General features: G+C 43.5%; 1 protein-coding gene across 2 annotated transcripts in view; it reads left to right on the top strand.

Annotated features, from left to right (window-relative positions):
- Positions 1–1646: 1646 nt before the first annotated feature.
- The window catches only part of LOC129853189 (protein FAM222A-like), a 77806-nt gene continuing 59260 nt past the window's right edge, over positions 1647–20192 (top strand). For both annotated transcript variants that reach the window (XM_055918942.1, XM_055918943.1), the window contains exon 1: positions 1647–2617. The gene's annotated coding sequence lies outside the window, so the exon portion shown is untranslated. The remainder of the gene's footprint in view (positions 2618–20192) is intronic.

A 20192-nucleotide genomic window follows, 5' to 3' on the forward strand; every position in this document is an offset into this window, starting at 1 on the left:
GGCTGCCAGAGCGAGGTAATACTTTCAGACTCTTATCGGCACTGGCATAAGCTGAGTGCTGCATCACCCACTTCCCAGCGTCAGCTTATTATGAGAGGCCATGATGTGATTGCCTTGTACTACTTTTGTGTGTTCCAGCAGGGTCTGTCTGTGTGTGTGCTGGGCTGGCTGGACAGAGTGGGCTGGTGCTTGTGGAGATGGCCTCATGTCACTCATTACAAACTCCATGGAGCTCCCAGCAATCAATGTAGAATGCATTTTTTTGCAAGCAGAAATCCACTTACGGATAGTCTAGAAGCTGTTAGGGTCAGGAATAAAAGTTCAAAAAGACAGAGTTAGTTATCTTAATTAAAGTATTGCTGAGATGGGAAAAGTTAACAGTGTTCTTAATTGTGGTCTGGGTTGCTCTGTCCCATGTTGTCAGGCTTTACCTATATGGTGCTGACAGCATCAGGCTCTAGCATTTGTTTGACAAATTGTGAATACCATGAGACAGTGGTGGAAAAAGTACCCAACTGCCATACTTTTGTAAAGTAAAAGTGAAAGTCACCCAGTAAAATACTACTTGAGTAAAAGTCTAAAAGCATTTGCCATTAAAGTATCAAAAGTAAATGTAATTGCTAAAATATACTTCAGTATCAAAAGTAAAAGTAGAAATAATTTCAAATTCCTTATATTAAGCAAACCAAATGGCACCATTATATTGTTTATTCTATGGATAGCTGGTGGCAGATTCCAACACTCATTTAGAAATGGAGCATTTGTGTTTAGTGAGTCCGCCAGATCAGAGGCAGTAGGAATGACCAGGGATGTTCTCTTGATAAGTGCATGAATTGGACCATTTTCATGTCCTGCTAAGCATTCAAAATGTAATGAGTACCTTTGGGTGTCAGGGAAAATGTATGGAGTAAAAAGTACATTATTTTCTTTAGGAATGTAGTGAAATAAAAGTAAAAGTTGTCAAAAATATAAATTGTTAAGTAAAGTACAGATACTTAAAAAATACTTAAAATGTAGGTAGTAGTTTAAATGATTTTTACTTAAGTACTTTACACCACTGACTATACAAGGCATTGTATTGCAGCTTGCTATAAGGCCTATAATAAAGGCTCCAGAGTGGCGCAGCGGTCTAAGGCACTGCATCTCAGTACAAGAGGCGTCACTACAGTTCCTGGTTTGATTCAAGGCTGGATTGGGAGTCCTATAGGGCGGAGCACAATTGGCCCAGCGTCGTCCGGGGTAGGCAATCATTGTAAATAAGAATTTGTTCTTAACTGGCTTGCTTAGTTAAATAAAGGTTACATTTAAAACATTGGCATTTAAAGAAACGTAAATCGATGTATTCCGTTTATTATAGGGTCTACATGTCTTACTTATAGTACAATGTTCAGTTGAGTCGGCTAGACTGAATCTCTCTGCTTTCTCGGCAACTATTTATTTCACTGACTAGGATAAACCTTTCCGCGATTAAACAATGTGGTTTCAAACTTGACGCCTGGACGCTGACAACGTCACCGTGGTAACAATCCTCAATTATCAATGATTGGCTAACCCGTGGGAACGTTTCAATTCCCTCAGTACAATGATTGGTTGGTGGGCGGTTTAAGGAGCGGTTAGAGTCTGCATCGTTCCGGGTTATTGTCAGTTTCGGCAGCTTTGCACAGGGAGAGGACCGCATCTTGAATAGCAGTGAGCTGCCTTAAACATACAAATATTTATTCGGACATTATCAATATTGCTTGGTATTTAGATCAAAGAGAAGGTCAACGCAAAGGAATGTTTGGAACTGGGTTTGTCACCTCAATTGGAAATCAGAGTCTATAATCGGGAGGACAGACGTTTGCGAGAGGCTGTAGACAGACATCGCCGGAGAAAGTGTATGCCAAACGGGCTAAGGATTTAATAGCACCTCTTATTTCTCACACCTGCATTTGTTTCAAAGTATTGGAATCTGCACGGTTACTCTGTGCTACAGACAACGTTGAAACATTTTGTTTAGTGGACAAATTCAGATTGATTGATTAGACTAAATAGGTGAACCACTTTGACCTATATGCGTAATTGCTTTGGGGAATCATTCGCATCCATCTATTCTTTTGGATTGAGAATTTCGTTTTGTGACGTCTTTTTGGAAATATTCTCGGGGAAACGAGGAGAAGAAATGACACGATAGCGTATCATTTTACAGGCTAGTTTCGGAGGGCGAAAGGTTGAGTATAATATGCGTTAGGTGAGACCACAGTTTAACGGGAGAGACTGACACGCAACACTCCTGGATTTGTCAACCTGTTATTTCCCAGGGTTTGAATTCACGGTCATTCAGCCCAGGAAACGAAACGCATCAGTTACAATAATATTGTTCATTGACGGAAAGAGCAATTAATTTAACCATTGGGTTTTCCAGTTTGGACTCTGATTCACTGTCTGAAAATGTGCATGACACTGAAAGGGGGAGAATAAACTGTATTGCTGTTGATCAACAACGGGTGGTTTTTGGATTTTGGAGAGCTAAATGAAACCGATCTGATTTATCTCTGGACCGCAACGCTCTGAAGCAGACTACTCATCGCCAGCTAACCTGCATGGAGTTCTAATCTGCACTACGAAACAATTTATGGTAACTAGCCAATTTTATCTTCAGGTTTCAAAACTATAGTCATACATTTATCGCATGCGTAATTTGGGAATTGTGTTGCTGCTAATGGCAGCCGGGGTCATTCGGCGACATGTCTTCATATCATAATTGATGGATGGAGTGTAAGAAAGCTGGCACATTGCATAACAATTGATGGATAGTATTGTAGGGAAATAGAATGAGGATGTAAAATGCTGAGTCTACGGTACAGAGATGTTTCAATGACTGGGGTAGGACAGGCTATAAAACCTGTTTTCATGCGTAGCCTAGGCTAACCTACAATAAAGGACATGTTGTAAAATCGATGTCAGTTACTTAATTGATTTAGGATCTGCTTTGACTTGTTGTATTTGTTCTTTTCAAGGGTAGGGAGCAATTGAGTATATTGTCGGAAGTATTCTACACAAGGAATTATTTTCTGTATGCCCCCATGCGTCATATTATTTTTAATGAGCGGTGGGTAAAGAGTTTCAGCGGCAATTAGTGATTTTCACACCCAAGTATAACTGGCTTAGTTTCTTTAAATAGTTGATGACATTCATTGATGTTGATTAAGGACGCGCTTAGATGTTATCTTCCTCAAATGAACGAGCAGCACCAGTGCGTAATTCCTCAGAACTTTTCAGTTGGAGCTCGATGTCATAGCCTATGTTCTATATAGCCATTAAGTACAGGCTATACCCAAGTACATGCAACACACACACACAATATCAGGCTACTGTAAACAGCAGGTGTTGACCTGGAAAAAAGTATATATTTTTAATCTGTGTAGGATGTAACATGGGGACCATCAGGCTACACACATGCACCTCTTCATGTTCAGCGACCAGAAGATACACAAACACACTGATAAGCAAATGGGTTTAATTTTTTCCTGTGAAATTCCTGGAGTTTGTGGCTAGTTAACAGGCCTCGATAATCCATGTATTCATAGACCACTTCAGGCCAGGCCTCTACTAAAAATATCTCTGCATTGTTTCAGTGGCTGAATAGTGGAGTACAGTACAGTGGACTTTACCCTGGTCCCTTACTTGCTCATTGATAATCTTACATGGGACCGCTCTACATCCAGGGGCAGGCTCCTGGAGTCGCCAGTCATGTACAGCACTTGCCATAGCAAAGCACTGCGCTGCTTGCTAGTATTGAGTAAAACATTGGGTGAGACTTCACCCGAGGGGGCTTCCTACATTAACTTCCTACACTCGGCCCTATGACCTGCTGAGCAAATTGTGCTCATATTAGCTCTGAGACTGCTCCTCACCTAAACAAATAGTCTCCCTCGTATAATGCGTGCCTTAACTCAACATTATGGTTGGGGACGATAGGGTTAGCTACTGGAGCTAGCAGGACAGCCTAATATGTAGACCAGTGAATTACCTCTTGGATTTAGTCTTGGCTCTGTTTTAATTTTTGGGGGCTAAATATCGTGACTCATAATGCCTTTCTGAAGGCTGAATGTGTTTTACTTTGATTTGGGATTTTAATGCAAAGTAGGCCTAAGTAGCCTGACAGTCTTTATTCAAAACAGAAATAAATATACAATCTGATTCGTTTTTTTGGTCGCCTCATTTGCAGGATTCTAAATCCATACAGGAAATTATTAAAGCAAGGTTTTTATTGTTAAAACTAAAGCGGTTCCTTCCAAACTCAACTTTATGTTGGGTGAAGGCAATAATACTAGCCTATGTTTCATACTCCGTCTTTGGTTAAATGCCTCCCAAAACCATCTAAAAAGCAGAACAAATTTTATACCGTTGCCTGAACTTTCAACAAGTATCCTTCTTAATGTGCAAAGAGTTGGTTGAAGGACAGATTTAATTTTGGCTATAAGATATTAAAGCGGAAGTAATATACTAAGCAAGCCCAGGCACTATATCAATTTCCAACACTGAAATCCTATTTCAATTTGATTGATTGATAGCATTGGGGTGAATGCTCTGTACTCTTTGCTTATTAAAACTGCAATCTTGAGTGAATAAGTAAGGTTTGCTCATGAATATCTTCATAATAGCTTAACTTTAATTTCCTGTTCTATGTATTAATATTATTTTAATCCCAAAATGGTTTGATTGTCTTAATGCAGACCCAGAGACAGCAATACCGAACTACGGTGTGTGCAATGCCACTGCAAACATACCTTGGACGATATACACTACTGTTCAATAGTTTTGGGTCACTTAGAAATGTCCTTGTTTCTGAAAGAAAGGCAACTTTTTTTGTCCATTAAAATAACATAAACTTGAACAGAAATACAGTGTAGACATTGTTAATGTTGAAAAGGACTATTGTAGCTGGAAACGGCTGATTTATTTTTTATGGAATAACACCAGTCTCGACGTCAACAGTGAAGAGGCGACTCCGGGATGCTGGCCTTCTAGGCTGAGTTGCAAAGAAAAAGCCATATCTCAGACTGGGTAATAAAAAGAAAAGATTAAGATGGGCAAAATAACACAGACACTGGACAGAGGAACTCTGCCTAGAAGTCCAGCATCCCAGAGTCGCCTCTTCACTGTTGACGTTGAGACTGGTGTTTTGCTGGTACTATTTATTGAAGCTGCTAGTTGAGGACTTGTGAGGCGTCTGTTTCTCAAACTAGACACACTAATGTACTTGTCCTCTTGCTCAGTTGTGCACTGGCGCCTCCCTCTTCTCTTTCTATTCTGGTTAGAGCCAGTTTGCGCTGTTCTGTAAAGGGAGTAGTACACAGCGTTGTACGAGATCTTCAGTTTCTTGCCAATTTCTTGCATGGAATAGCCTTCATTTCTCAGAAAAGAATAGACTGACGAGTTTCAGGAGAAAGTTATTTGTTTCTGGCCCTTTTGAGCCTGTAATCGAACCTACAAATGCTGATGCTCTAGATACTCAACTAGTCTAAAGAAGGCCAGTTTTTTTTTATTGCTTCTTTAATCAGCACAACAGTTTCCAGCTATGCTAACATAGTTGCAAAAAGGTTTTCTAATGATCAATTAGCCTTTTTGAAATGATAAACTTATTATTAGCTAACACAACGTGCCATTGGAACACAGGTTGCTAATAATGGGCCTCTTTACGCCTATGTAGATATTCCATTAAAAATCTGCCGTTTCCAGCTACAATTGTTAATGTTGTAAATTACTATGTCTACACTTTATTTCTGATCAATTTGATGTTATTAATGAACCAAAAATTTGCATTTCTTTCAAAAACAAGGACATTTCTAAGTGACCCCAAACTTTTGAATGGTAGTGTATATATAAAAAATAATCTGCTCTGGTTTATCTTCAATAGATATTCATTTCTAAGCTTACTGTGCCAGCTTGATTATTTGTGATTTGAAAAAATTATATTTACAGAAATGTAATAGCACATTTTGTTTTCCAGAGAGGCATTTAGTTTATTCTGAATAGGATATATTTTCATAAAATTATAGGTAATGGAAAGCAGTGATCCTATCTTGTGGCTCAGCTTCCACAACCACTGACAATAAAAGTTGCTTCTTTCTTTCCAGGAAACACATTTAGGCAAAACATTTAGTGACACATTAACCTTTTCTCTCAAAGGCATCCAAATAGCATCTCATTTAGATATTGATCTGAGTTCCTGTTACTGTTATTTTTTTAAATTTTTGTTGCGCTTTGTGTAACTTATTCTTTTACTTATTGTGTACATAATGTTGCTGCTACCGTCTCTTATGACCGAAAATAACTTCTGGACATCAGAAAAGCGATTACTTACTGCGGACTGGAAGAAACTTTTTCCTTTAACGAGTCCGACGAGAAAGATATCCTGCTTTCACTGGAACAGGCCCAGATCCAGGACTTTTGCGTGAAGAAAAGAAGCCGGAAAAGAAGTAACCGATTGGGGATCCTTCTGAGAATCCGGAGGTGAGCGAGTAAACTCCCAATGTCTTCCATTCTCCTTGCTAACGTGCAATCGTTAGAAAATAAAATTGATGACCTACTATTATGATTTCCTACCAATGGGACATTAAAAACTGTAACATCTTATGTTTCACCGAGACGTGGCTGAACGAAGAAACAGACAATATAGAGCTGGCGGGATTTTCCATGCACCGGCAGAACAGAGACACTACCTCTGGTAAGACGAGGGGTGGGGGGGGTGTCTTTTTGTCAATAACAGCTGGTGCGCAATGTATAATATTAAAGAAGTCTCGAGGTATTGCTTGCCTGAGGTGGAGTACCTTATGATAAGCTGTAGACCACACTCTCTACCAAGAGTTCTCATCTGTATTATTCGTAGCCATCTATTTACCACCACAAAGCGAAGCTGGCACTAAGACCACTCTCAACCAACTCTATAAGGTCATAAGCAAAGAAGAAAATGCTCACCCAGAAGCGGCGCTCCTAGTGGCCGGGGACTTTAATGCAGGCAAACTTAAATCAGTTGTAACAAATGTATACCAGCATGTCACATGTGCAACCAGGGGAAAAAGAATCATAGACCACCTTTACTCCACACACAGAGATGCATACAAAGCTCTCCCCTACCCTCCATTTGGCAAATCTGACCACAATTCTATCCACCTTATTCCTGCTTTACAAGCAAAAACTAAAGCAGGAAGTACCAGTGACTCGCTCAATACGGAAGTGGTCAGATGACGCGGATGCAACACTACAGGACTGTTTTGCTAGCACAGACTGGAATATGCTCCGGGATTCATCCAATGGCATTGAGGAATACACCACCTCAGTCATCGGTTTCATCAATAAGTGCATTGATGAAGTCGTCCCCACAGTGACTGTACGTACATATCCCAACCAGAAACCATGAATTACAGGCAACATCCGCATCAAGCTAAAGGCTACAACTGCCGATTTTCAAGGAGCGGGAGACTAATCCGGACACTTATAAGAAGTCCAGCAATGCCCTCAGACGAACCATCAAACAGGCAAAGCGTCAATACAGGATTAAGATTTGAATCCTACTACACCGACTCTGACGCTCGTCGGATGTGGCAGGGCTGGAAAACTATTATGGACTACAAAGGGAAACCCAGACGCGAGCTGCCCAGTGACGCAAGCCTACCAGACGAGTTAAATGCCTTTTATGCTCTCTTCGAGGTAAGCAACACTGAAGCATGCACGAGAGCACCAGCTGTTCTAGATGACTGTGTGATAATGCTCTCGGTAGCCGATGTGAACGAAACCTTTTAACAGGTCAACATTCACAAATCCGCTGGGCCAGATGGATTATCAGGACGTGTACTCAAAGCATGCGCGGACTGACTGTCAAGTGTCTTCACTGCCATTTTCTGCCAGTCCCTGTGCCCATGGAAGTGAAGGTAACCTGCCTAAATGATTACCACCCTATGGCACTCACGTCAGTAGCCATGAAGTGCTTTGAAAGGCTGGTCATGGCTCACATCAACAGCATCCTCCCGGACACCCTAGACCACATATGTCAGAGTCAAGGCCCGCGGGCCACATCCGGCCCGCGAGAAGGTTTTTTACGGCCCCTGGGATGATCTTGATTTATTATTAGAACCGGCCCGCAGACCGCAGCAAGCCGGCAGCCCGCAGATCTTTTACACGCACCAATACTACATTTCCCACAATGCAACGGTGACGCACCGAGCAGTAGGCTGCTTCATTTCAATATTTATTGGCACAGCAGTCGTCAGCATCACAGTAAAATTAACTTTCAGATACCCATCAAAAATGGCAAAACGGAAGGTGGACACTGAGAACCGGGGGTTTCAAACAAGGTGGGAGTCGGAGTATATGTTCACGGAGGTAGCTGGAAAACCTGTGTGTCTTCTGTGTGGAGAAAGTGTGGCGGTACTGAAAGAGTATAATCTGAGACGACATTATGAAACGAAACACGCGGACAAAAACAAGAATATGGACATGGAACAAAGGCTACAAAAGGCAGAGGAATTAAAACGAGGCCTCAAATCTCGACAGGCTCTGTTCAAAAAAGCCAAATCACAAGGCCAGGCTGCTGTCAAGGCCAGTTTTATTTTGGCAGAAGAGATCGCTAAATCAGCCCGGCCATTTACGGAGGGGGATTTCATCAAAAACTGCATGATTAAAGTTTGTGACGAAGTTTGCCCAGAAAAAAGGCAACTCTTTTTAAATGTGAGTCTGAGCAGAAACACCATTGCCGAGAGAGTAGACCAGTTGTCCATCAATCTAAAAGAGCAGCTTGTGAAAAAGGGAAAAGATTTCATTGCATATTCCTTGGCTGTGGATGAGAGCACCGACATTTCTGACATTGCCCAGTTGTCAATTTTCATCCGCGGAGTGGACTCCAGCCTAAGCGTGACAGAGGAGTTTTTGGCTTTACGTCCTATGCATGGCACAACTACGGGGCATGATTTGTATGAAGAGGTGTCAAGATGTGTAAATGAGATGGAGCTGCCTTGGGAAAAACTCGTGGGTTTGACAACCGACGGAGCACCTGCGATGTGTGGACACAGGAGCGGACTGGTGGCGAAGATACGGGAAAAGATGCAAGAGGAAAACGCGACAGGTGAGCTGACAGCTTATCATTGTATCATACACCAGGAAGCGTTGTGCGGTAAAGCCTTGAAAATGGAGCATGTAATGAGCATCATCACGCGCACAGTTAACTTTATCAGAGCCAAAGGTTTGAATCACCGCCAGTTCAAGGCATTTCTGACGGAGTTAGAAACGGAGCATGGTGATTTGCCTTATCACACAGAGGTGCGATGGCTAAGCCAGGGAAAGGTGCTTCAAAGATGTTTCGAGCTTCGTGAGGAGATTTGTCTGTTCTTGGACAGCAAAGGGAAAGACACAACACAACTCCGAGACGAAATGTTTCTGTGTGAAATGGCTTTTCTGTGTGACATTACGAGTCATCTGAATGCAATGAACTTGCAGCTGCAGGGTCGGGATCATGTCATCTCTGATATGTACAGTACAGTGAAGGCATTTAAAACCAAACTGACTCTGTGGGAGACGCAGATGCGGAAAGAAAATTTGAGCCACTTTCCCAGCTGCCAGACCATGAAAGAGAAGCTCTCTACCAGTGCGTTCCCGAGCGCACAGTTGGCTGATAAAATAGGTATGCTTGCCGCTGACTTTCGACGCCGATTTGCTGACTTTGAAGCACAAAAAAGCAGGTTGGAACTGCTCGGTAACCCATTTGCTGTTGACGTGGAAAGCTCACCACCAAACCTCCAAATGGAGTTGATTGACCTCCAATGCAATGATGCACTGAGGGCAAAATATGCGGCAGTGGGTGCTGCGGAGTTCGCCCGTTTCCTCCCCGACACAATGCCCCAGCTGCGCATCCAGGCTGCTCAAACGTTGTCTATGTTTGGCAGCACATACCTGTGTGAACAACTGTTTTCTTTGATGAACCTGAACAAAACATCACACAGAAGTCGACTTACTGCTGAACACCTCCACTCAATTCTGAGGATTTCCTCAGCTCAGAGCCTTACCCCGAACATTGATGAACTTGTGGAAAAGATGGGACACCACCAAGTATCACCCTCAACCTCAAACAAGTGAACATTACTGTGCAATCACATATTTAGAGTTTTTACTCAGTTCAAGTTTAAAAGTTAAAGTTTAATATTTGTTTTCACTGCATGTTACTTCTCCTTAAACAAAGTGTTGTTTTTGATTAATAGATTTTTGCACTTTATTTTATTGTATTTCAATCCAATTATATTTTAAAAATATTTCAGTTGAGTGGATGATAGAAAATTGCTATTATTGTTTTTTTCTTTGAAGTAAATTTAGCCCACTTTTGCTAAAATAGAAAATATAGGCTACTGATGGTGCCTTGAATACCGGTTTCTTTCATTTAATGTTCATGTTATGGGGATTTTTATATAAAGGAAATTTGTCTTTTGTGTCTGTTGAAAATTAAAGATTACTGACAGAGCCATAAGAAAATATTGCTTTATTTATCTGATCATATTGGAATATATTTGTTAGGTTTTCAGTAGGTTCAATTAGGTTCACTAGACTATATGCGTCATTTAAAAATTTTTCAATGAACATTCGAACAGTCCGGCCCTCGGCTTGTAGCTAAATTTTTTATTTGGCCCTCCGTCCATTTGACTTTGACACCCCTGCCCTAGACCCACTCAAATTTGCATACCGCCCCAGGATCCGGGACTTCCTGACGGGCCGCCCCCAGGTGGTAAGAGGAGGCAACACGTCTGCCACGCTGATCCTTAACACTGGAGCACCTCAGGGGTGTGTACTTCGTCCCCTCCTGTATTCCCTGTTCACCCACGACTGCGTGGCCAGGCACGACTCCAACACCATCAAGTTTGCTGACACAACAGTGGTAGGCCTGATCACCGACAACGACGAGACGGCCTATAGGAAGGAGGTCCGAGACCTGGCAGTGTGGTGCCAGGACAACCTCTCTTCATTGTGAGCAAGACAAAGGAGCTGATCGTGGACTACAGGAAAAGGCGGGCCGAACAGGCCCCCATTTAACATCGAGGGGGCTGTAGTGTAGTGGGTCGAGAGTTTCAAGTTCTTTGGTGTCCACATCACCAACAAACTATCGTGGTCCAAACACACCAAGACAGTCTTGAAGAGGGCACGACAAAATCTTTTCCCCCTCAGGAGACTGAAAAGATTTGGCATGGGTCCCCAGATCCTCAAAAGGTTCTACAGCTGCAACATCGAGAGCATCCTTACCGGTTGCATCACTGCCTGGTATGGCAACTGCTCGGCATTTGACCGTAAGGCGCTACAGAAGGTAGTGTGAATGGCCCAGTACATCCCTGGGGCCAAGCTTCCTGCCATCCAAGACCTATATAATAGGCGGTGTCAGTGGAAAGCCCATAAAATTGTCAGAATCCAGTCACCTAAGTTATAGACTGTTTTCTTTGCTACCACACGGCAAGCAGTACCGGAGCGCCAAGTCTAGGACCAAAAGGTTCCTCAACAGCTTCTTCTCCCAAGCCATTAGACTGCTGAACAAATCCCCCCCCCCCTTCCCTTGTACACTGCTGCTTCTCGCTGTCTGTTTGTTACCTATGCATAGTCACTTTGCCCCCACCTACATGTGTACAGATTACCTCAACTAGCCTGTACCCCTGCACACTGACTCGGTACCGGTGCCCCCTGTATATAGCCCCGTTATTCTTATTGTGTTACTTTTTATTATTTTTATTTTAGCCTACTTGGTAAATATTTTCTTCTTCTTGAACTGCACTTTTGGTTAAGGGCTTGTAAGTAAGCATTTCACAGTAAAGTCTACACTTGTATTCAGCGCATGTGACAAGTTTGATTTGTTCGGTGTATATTTGCTCTGACTACAGTGGGTACCATTCTTTGTGTAAACAATTTATACATGAATAAATATAATAGATGTTCACTTGAACATTTGTTTTGTGTTTTGAGCAGTCCTGCATTATTTGCCATTCTGAGGTACTAGTGGAGTACTATGGATATCCCTGTATAGTGGTAGTTAGGCGGTATGGAATCTGTCTCAAGTGGCTCTATAGCCCTCAAACTCAACTCGGGACCTCGAAGCAGTGGAACTGGCTTTTTTATTTTATTGTTCCCCTCTAATCAGAGACTGATTTAGACCTGGGACACCAGGTGGGTGCAATTTAAGGATCAGGTCGAACAGAAAACCAGCAGGTTCCGGACCTCGTAGGGTAGGAGTTGAATACGCCTGCTCTATAGCTTCTTCAGTAACACTTACTTCCCTGATCCTGCTGCCTTAGCAAAACACAGCTTAAAGAGGAACTGGTTCGATCAATGTGTTGTATTTTCAAACAATGTGAGGACAAAGAGGCGTGGTTTGTTTAATCCACTCTTGTGAAGGGTAAGGAACAATCATATGTCAGTTTACTTAGCTTCTGTTTCAGACATGCACGCTTTGACATTCCTTAGGTCAGGGGTGTCAAACTCATTCCACGGAGGGCCTAGTGTCTGCAGGTTTTTGGTTTTTCCTTTCAATAAAGCCCTAGACAACCAGGTGTGGGGAGTTCCTAACTAATTAGTGATGTTAATTCATCAATCAAGTACAAGGGAGGAGCGAAAACCCGCAGACACTCGGCCCCCCGTGGAATGAGTTTGACACCTGTGCCTTAGGTCTTGAATGCAGTGGTTCTCAAACCTCTCCTCGGGGATCCCCAAGGGACTCCCAGACGTTTCACAATTTGGTTTTAGCGCTGGACTGATTCACCTAATTAAGGGCTTGATTATTAGTTGACAAGTTAAATCAGGTGTGCTAGTTCTGGAGTAGATTAACATGAACTGGCTGGGGGTCCCTGAGGAGAGGTTTTAGAACCACTTATTTGAGGCAAAAATTATTGTTGGTAAACGATAAGGTCGTACATGACTACATAAATTATATATATTAATATTATTTTTAGTTTTTCTTTATCCCACCAGGCAGTCTATCACCCCCAATATTGCCTCCTTTATGATCACATATATCAGCCCTTTCCTTCCTACTGCCCTGTCTGATCCCACACACATTTATTATTCATTTTATTTTAGAAACACTGGATCTTTTTGGATTTAGGAGTGCAGAGAAAAGGAGTCCAGTCTTGATTGTGTATGCCCCCTGCAGCGAATTAGGCGGCTCCTGTGTGGTGCTGGTTTTGTTCTCAAAGCCATATCTGTACCTTGAGGTAATCACCAGACATGATTTCCTTGCCTTTGTCTGTGAGGATGAAGTAGTAATGTGCTGTATCCTAGCAGGCGTTCATCCACTGATGGCAGGCAGTGGACTTTTCATCATGCTCCACGAGTGGAACTATAACTTAGCCTGGTCCCCTAGCCTAGCTACTACTATAGGTGCGTTAGCCAACTCTTCTGTTGTAATGCCTTATGTGTGGCATGGCAACAATTTGAAGGGTTGCCTACAGCCCATACAACATTATGGGACCAGGCTAAGTTAAAGCACTGCATTCCTCCTCAGTGATGGGCTAACCAGTTTTCAAAGTTGTTAATATATGCAGAATGGTTCAAATGCAGTTATGCATTTGAGATACAAGATGGAATATCCAAGAGGACCTTGACCCCATTGAAGATAGTTATGTGAATCCTAAAAGGTTTCAGGTTTGTGCAGCGAAGATACATATAGTGGATGGGTGCTCTTGTGCCAAAAGGGGTCCCATACCCCTCAGTAGTGTATTAAGGCCTTGGATAACCCCCCATCATGGCCTCATCAACAATTATGCATGAAGGAAATTTTGATTGGTAGTGGAGGCTTGGGTGCCGTTTGATTCACTATTGTGTGTTTCTTATTATCTCTAGAACTCTTTATTGCCTCTTGTTTCCCTACCAGAAGCAGCTAGGGAGGGTTTTATCTCGTGCGAGCGTCTGATTAATCTCTCTTCTCCCAATGCTGTTGTACTTTAATCTTGAATGGGCACTATCGGATTCTCCTCGCCTATTGAGGAAGATCAAGCTTTAGTGGAACAAGGAACTGCACATCACCCTAATCTCCTTCTCTGCTGGATTTTGGTTGGCTACCCTCCCTTGGGGCTTTGTACTGTTTCTGCAAAAGCAGGAAATACATCAGCAAGATAAAGATGTTTTCTCTTTATGCTTTGGTCATTAATTCTCAGTTGACATTAGCCAGCACTTTACAGCTCTCCTGGTTGGTTCATTACCTGGCTGAAGAAGCTGTCAGCTCGAATTATCAGGGTCAATGATTGACACAGTTGCAAATCGCCATATGACCTAAATTGGTTGAACTTTTGTCAGCCATTAAAAAAAATTAAAAAATCCTTAATGATTATGTAGCTCTGGCTATGGGTGCCCAGTGCCCTTTACATATTGCCAGTTTTACACAGGGGATGGAGGCCCTATGTGAATGACCTAGGTCATCCTATGTCCTTAGGGTCTGTGCTGTAGATGGGCTTCAGCTGTATGGATGTGTCGTGGATTAATTTGTTTAAATAGAATGCAGTCGATTCAGACATAAGCTGCGGACTACAATTTTGCTCATCCAATTCTGTTTATGTATCATTGAAAAACAATAGGCATTGTGCATGCTAGCCTGGCTTCAGGAGTGTGTGTGACAATGGCTACATTACTTTATTGTTGCCAATGGATACTACTGTCACGATCGTCTAATGAATTAACAGACCAAGGCGCAGCGTGCTCTGAGTTCCAAATCTTTATTTCGTGAAACTTACAAAACAAAAAAAGAAACAAACAACGAACTGTAACAAAAGAGGTGCTACATGCACCAACTCAAAACAATATCCCACAAACACAGGTGGGAACAAACACTACTTAAATATAATCCCCAATTATAGACAACGATTACTCAGCTGCCCTGACCTACTCCACCATAGAAAATAAGGACTCTATGGTCAGGACGTGACAACTACTTATATGTGGGTGACACAGCGACTGTTAGCTGTTGTGACAAAAAAAGAGTATGCGACTCTATTCTGATGGTGTTGCTGTAAAGGTAATGACATTTCCACTGACTGGAGAAAACAATGTCGTCTGGTCGGCATGGTAATTGGAGAAAACACCCCTCTTCGTTTCCCCAGCTCAGCGTGAATGCAACACCATTTAATAAAACTCTGTAGATTTGGATCTTTTATTGCCAGGCCTAGCAGCGGCAACACAGAATGGAAAGCCGAGGCGTGCACAGATAAAACTCATTCAATTTTACCTGTTGAATTTTAACCAAGCTAGAGTCGGATTTGTGAGAGGGCATGCGGGGGGGGTATATGGGCAATTTGACTTTGAACCCTTTCCACTGCAAATTTTACAAAAACACATTTAATTGAAGTGTGCAGATGCAACGTTTGGTAACAGAATGATGGTTTGCTGTTTGTTCCACCATTCGGGTGCATCTGCACAGTTCAAGTAAATGTGTTTTTGTAAAATGTTCAGTGGAAATTGTTAAAAGCGGTCCTTGTGCATAGAGTTGTATGGTTTGTTTAACTTTGCAATCCTTGATTTTGTTTGACATGCATCACTCTGTTACCGTGGAACTTCCAATATGTTTCTAGCATAAACTCACTATTGCCCTGATCTGAGCAGTGGAGTAGACAGGAATTTCCATTTTCTCTTGTGTTATTGCTTGTGTCAAGACAGGGTTGGAAATCCTTGTGATATTAGACCCTCAGGCCTCCTGGCTTCTCTATGCCTGCTTCTACGCACATATAGAAATATTGGCATGAGGACACGTATGGACACACACACACTCTCCCTCTCTCTCCTAGCGCCTGTTTTATTACCTCCTGCCTGCTGCTGGAATTGCTTTCCTCCCCCGACTAAGCCAGGCAAAGCCGGCTTTATTGTGTTAACCTATTTGTGTGTCGAGAGCGATTGCCGCGTTCTTTATCTCTATTTGTATTCTGACGGAGAGACAACGAGGGGGGGCTGTGGAGCCAGGCGAGCCACCAGAGTTAGACGGATGGCCGGTCACCTCGCTCCACTCCCGAGGATAATGACTAGTTGCTAAGCAAACCCCCCCTCCCACCCTGCCCGACTGGCATCCAGAGTAATCACTTTTTATCTCTCAGATGTCATGTATAATTATAAGCCCATCGCCATCCTCGGAAATCTGTCTAATGGGTCTTTTCATTTATTTAGGTGAGTGGATATGGAATTAGAGATTTGGGTGGGGGTTGGAGCTCTATTGGTTTTCCTAGATTACAGAGTGCCGTAACAACCGTGTTCAGTGTGTGTTGATCCTTTTCCCCATATAGAAGTTCAAACTGCCTGCTGTCGTATATCCGCTGAAGCATTATCTACTTGGTGGTCAGCAGTTGGTAGAGTTTGACCAGGATTATTCCACTGGCTAAATGTCATTCTCCGTGTGAGATAGCTGTGCTGGTTATCCTCTCTTGCTCTCTCTTCAGAGACCAAATGGGATCAGAGCTCAGGTTTGTAGGCTCTTAGTTTTATTAACATTTTTATTGAGTTGAAGGAATTGTTGACCCTTGGTGGCATAACGAATTGCCTGCTCTGCTTGGCAGAAATGACTGGCACGGTTTCAAGCTTTTTTTAACCCAAGATTTTTGCTTTGTCGATTGAGCAGGTAACTTAAGTTATTTTGCTCTTTTGCTACATGTCCTTCTCATTTCAACTCTCCATCACGGTTGACAACTCCAGTGTTGCCCTCCCAGAGTGCAAAGAACCTTGGCATGACCCTGGACAACACCCTGTCGTTCTCTGCAAACATCAAAGCAGTGACTCACTACTGCAGTTTCATGCTCTACAACATTCGTAGAGTACGACCCTACCTCACACAGGATGTGGTGCAGGTTCTAATCCAGGCACTAAATCTCCCATCTGGACTACTGCAACTCACTGTTGACTGGGCTCCCCGCTTGTGCCATCAAACCAATGCAATTTATCCAGAACGCTGCAGCCCGCCTGGTGTTCAACCTTCCCAAGTTCTCCCATCTCACCCCGCTCCTCCGCACACTCCACTGGCTTCCAGTCGAAGTTCACATCCTCTACAAGACCATGGTGCCTTAGTGGTGGAACCAGCTACCCCCTGAAGCTAGGACAGCAGAGTCCCTGGCCATCTTCCGAAAGCACCTGAAACCCTACCTCTTCAGAGGTATCTTAAATAATCCCCTCACCTCTCCCACCCCCTTGTATTTATACAAAATAAAAATCAAGCCACTTTCCTGAACCAACACTTGCAAATTCTCACAACTACTTTATTGAGGAAAAGTGTAAATCAAATTGTATTTGTCACATGAGCCAAATACAACAGGTGTACAGTAAAATGCTTACTTAACTGCTTAACTCTTAAGGACTTTTAAGAAAAAAAAGTAAGAGCTAAGAATAACACATAATTAAAGAGCAGCAGTAAATAACAATAGTGGGGCTATATACAGAGGGTACCGGTACAGAGTCAATGTGCGAGGGCACCAGTGTCGAGGTAATTGAGGTAATATGTATATGTAGGTGAGTTATTAAAGTGACTATACATAGATAATAACAGAGAGTAGTAGCATTGTAGAAGAGGGGGGAGGGGCAATTAGATGTTCAGGAGTCTTATGGCTTAGAGGTAGAAGCTGTTTAGAAGCCTCTTGGACCTTGACTTGGCGCTCTGCTTGCTGTGCGGTAGCAGAGAGAACAGTCTATGACTAGGGTGGCTGGAGTCTGACAATTTTTAGGGCCTTCCTCTGATACCGCCTAGTATAGAGGTCCTGGATGGCAGGAAGGTGTACTGGGCCGTACGCACTACCTGCTGTAGTGCCTTGCGGTCGGAGGCCGAGCAGTTGCCATACCAGGCAGTGATGCAACCCGTCAGGATGCTCTCGATGGTGCAGCTGTAAAACCTTTTGAGGATCTGAGGACCCTTGCGTAATCTTTTCAGTCTCCTGAGGGCAAATAGGTTTTGTCGTGCCCTCTTCACGACTGTCTTGGTGTGCTTGGACCATGTTAGTTTGTTGGTGATGTGGATGCCATGGATCTTGAAGCTCTCGACTTGCTCCACTACAGCCCCTTCGATGAGAATGGGACCTCCTTTTCAGACCTCCTTTTCCTGTAGTCCACAATAATCTACTTTGTCTTGATCACGTTGAGGGAGAGGTTGTTGTCCTTGCACCACACGATCAGGGCTCTGACCACCTCCCTATATGCTGTCTCATCATTGTCGGTGATCAGGCCTACCACTGTTGTGTCATCGGCAAACTTACTGATGGTGTTGGAGTCGTGCCTGGCCGTGTAGTCATGAGTGAACAGGGAGTACAGGAGGGGACTGAGCACGCACCCCTGAGGGGCCCCCATGTTGAGGATCAGCATAGTGGATGTGTTACCTACCCTTACCACCTGGGGGCGGCCCGCCAGGAAGTCCAGGATCCAGTTGCAGAAGGAGGTGTTTAGTCCCAGGGTCCTTAGCTTAGTGATGAGCTTTGAGGGCACTATGGTGTTGAATTCTGAGCTGTAGTCAATGAATAGCATTCTCACATATGTGTTTCTTTTGTCCAGGTGTGAAAGGGTAGTGTGGAGTGCAATAAGAGCATTTCATGGCTACTGATGTGAGTGCTACGGGTCGGTAGTCATTTAGGCAGGTTACCTTAGTGTGCTTGGGCACAGGGACTATGGTGGTCTGCTTGAAACATGTTGGTATTATGGACTCAGAAAGGAAGAGCTTGAAAATGTCAGTGAAGACACTTGCCAGTTGGTCAGCACATGCTCGGAGTACACGTCCTGGTAATCCGTCTGGTCCTGTGGCCTTGTGAATGTTGACCTGTTTAAAGGTCTTACTCTCATGCATGTTTCAGTGTTACTTGCCTCGAAGCGAGCATAGACCACATACCTCTGATATGTGGTTGTCCCACCTAGCTATCTGAAGATGAATGCTCTGGATAAGAGCATCTGCTAAATGACTAAAATGTAAATGGAGAGGGGGGATGGCATCTCATCCATTTCTTTCTGGTGTTCGCTCAACTGTGAGCTGCTTCACTCAGTCTGGTTTCAGAGAGACAGTAGAGAGAGAGTCAAGAAATCGTTACTACGTCCGTTGCTTTGGTTTGACAGCTTCCCTCATCTGGGGGAACTTCATACAGACATATGATACATCCTACCCCCCCTGTGTGGTATGGTTCTGTGACTGCGTCTCTGGGAAGGAACAGCTGTCCAGCTGTCACCACAGCCAGCCAGTCATCTGCACTCCGAGCTTGGCAACATTTGTAGAGGCTGTACACGCAAGGGGCACCGTGCCCCTACTCTAGTGTCCTGAAGACCACCGTACCCCTACTCTAGTGTCCTGAAGACCACCGTGCCCCTACTCTAGTGTCCTGAAGACCACCGTGCCCCTACTCTAGTGTCCTGAAGACCACCGTGCCCCTACTCTAGTGTCCTGAAGACCACCGTGCCCCTACTCTAGTGTCCTGAAGACCACCGTGCCCCTACTCTAGTGTCCTGAAGACCACCGTGCCCCTACTCTAGTGTCCTGAAGACCACCGTGCCCCTACTCTAGTGTCCTGAAGACCACCGTGCCCCTACTCTAGTGTCCTGAAGACCACGGAAGTGTGTCAAGCATGTTCACCCTACCTGACTACTGTACTGAGTCAGTAGACTTAACTACTGACCATATAAATACATTTACTAGAAGGGGGGAAAAGCACCTTAGATCACAGCAATTTGACTGCACCCTCATGGGTACACTCAATATGGCTGACATGGTTTTTCACATATAGTCTGTCACACTATACATTGCCACTGGAATACACCCACCCTATGAGACTTGTAGAGCGGCTTGTTCGGCGACGCCTACTTAGGCAACATCCATTCTGTACAGCATTAAACAACCAAAATGAAAAATAGAATGGATCTGTGAACCTGTCATTTTGGTTGTCATGCATTGTAAATGAAACATTTTTATTTAAACCAACAACAAAAAAACTCTTAACGCACCCTTTCAGAAGGGCCAACTACACGTATCATTCTTTATTTGATGGGTGTGAGATCCCTGTTTTTGACATTGTTAAATTCCTCAAGTGTTGCCTCTGTGTCTGCAGCTCTTCTTGTTCACATTCCAAGCGGCATCCCTCCTAACAATTCTCAACCTCTGTGTGTGTTCGCGTGCACATGCGTGTGTGTGTAAACAAGGTCCCAGCGAGTGAGGTGTAATGGCCTGGAACTGACAAGAACCCACTGGGAGATTC

This window comes from Salvelinus fontinalis, chromosome 4 (genome assembly GCF_029448725.1).
Source record: "Salvelinus fontinalis isolate EN_2023a chromosome 4, ASM2944872v1, whole genome shotgun sequence".
Taxonomy (NCBI): Eukaryota; Metazoa; Chordata; class Actinopteri; order Salmoniformes; family Salmonidae; genus Salvelinus; species Salvelinus fontinalis.